Below are 1,820 nucleotides of genomic sequence, written 5' to 3' on the forward strand. Positions count from 1 at the left end.
TTTGCTCTTTCAAAGCCTCGACATTTTGCAGTTTCAGCCAACAGAATTCTCTAACTTTGTAAACTGCTCTCGTGTGGCGACAATACCACCTCACTAACCAGTGAGAAGGGTGATTGTTCTCTCTTCCTTTCAGAGTCATTTAAATTCTTGAGAAACCACTTTGCATATTTAATATTCTGGTCATACTGAAAATCCAAGTCTTGTTTTCCTGACCATATTTCAGGAACTAGTTTAAGGAAGGAATTATCTTTTAAAACCACAAAACACAGATTTTTACACACTCAATTTCACAAGACTCAGTATTGCAGAATTGCAAACATGCTCTGTGACTCAGTCTCCAGGGCTTAACTTCCCCCTTGTAGTAAATTTAGAGGGTCCTGAAATTTTATCTTCTTTAACAAGGGCAAATAGTGGGAGAGAATGTAAGGAGAGAAAAATTAACAGAACATTCTGTTAGTTAAACCAGCCTCGGGCATGTACACATTTGGCAGAGCTCTAATTTTGTTTGCTAACCTCTGATCATTACCTGAAATGGTCTCTGCAGGATATGAAGGCATCAGCAGTGCTGTGCTCCCGGAGCATCTAGGTGAGAATCCAGTCCCTGGCCTTTCTCAGCCTCTGGAGGCCACCTGCACTGCCGGCTAACCTACCTACCTTCCTCTCCCCTCCCCTCCCCTCCCTTCCCTCCTTCTCCTCCTTCCTTCCTATCTTCAAAGCCAGCAGCAGCATCTTCCAGTCTCTCTCTCACCCCCCGCCGCCCACTTTCATGTGTAAGAACTCTTGTGATTACATGACACCCAGCCACACAAAGCATCTTAAGTTAACCACCTCTTACAAAATCCATTTTGTCATGTGAGGTAATACACAATATTTATGAGCCCTATCAGTTTGACCAGTTAGTAAGTGTGGTAGAGGAAATACAATGATAGAAGGTTTTGAGGAAAGAAAAATAGCTCAGAGCAGTCTGAACTATTTGAAGGATGCAAAATTTATCAGGACATGAGTGTGAGACTCACTTCAGTCACTGCTCCCCATGCCACAGGGGCAATTGTTTAAGGCATTTTGTTCCTTACTGCTGTGTCACGCATTATTTTCACGTTTCTGGAGTCTGTGAGACAAAGAAAAATCTATAGTCAGTCAATAGCTTATGTTGTTTTAATGTAAGTTCTTGATAAGCAACATAAGTTGCTTTCTTTCATATGTTAAAATCTATTTGCATTTCTTTCCCTGTGAACTGTTTTTTGTCTTTCTCCTGAACCATTGATCTCTTCCCACTTATTACATATATGTAAAGGGAATACTGGCTCTACGTTAGAAGGAAATTCGCATCTTGCGATAGGTTTCAAATTTTTCCTAGGTTGTCTTTTGACTTCCTTTGCTGTTTGTGCACACAATTCTTTTTTTTTGGTAATGCGAGTGCGTTGCTCTTATTTTTAAAATGTTGACTACATTCTGGGGAAGGAAGGCTCAGCCAAAGCCCCCCTTTCCATTGCTCAGCCACCTGCTTTTTCGCCCGGGTGGGTGGTCCAGCCCCGAGCCCTCCTGAGTCTCTCGCCAATGCCCAGACGCGCCGCCGTCATGCCGGGGAGGCCGCGCTCCCGCCCCACGGCGGCCAGAAGCCCACGTGCCAGGAGAGGCACCGGAACCAGCAACTCAGGGCCGGTTTCCCGCGCCAGATGGGACTCGTTTGCTGGGGAATTCCGGGGCGGGGCCTGTCTGGAGCGGAAGAGCCTGGGCGGCGCAGCGGCCGCGAGCCGGGGTGCGGGTCTGCGGCCTTCGAGGTCTGGGGCGGCGGCGGCAGCGGCGGCGGCGGGCGCGGG

This window comes from Rhinopithecus bieti, unplaced genomic scaffold (assembly GCF_001698545.2).
Source record: "Rhinopithecus bieti isolate Rb0 unplaced genomic scaffold, ASM169854v2 scaffold_77048, whole genome shotgun sequence".
Taxonomy (NCBI): domain Eukaryota; kingdom Metazoa; phylum Chordata; class Mammalia; order Primates; family Cercopithecidae; genus Rhinopithecus; species Rhinopithecus bieti.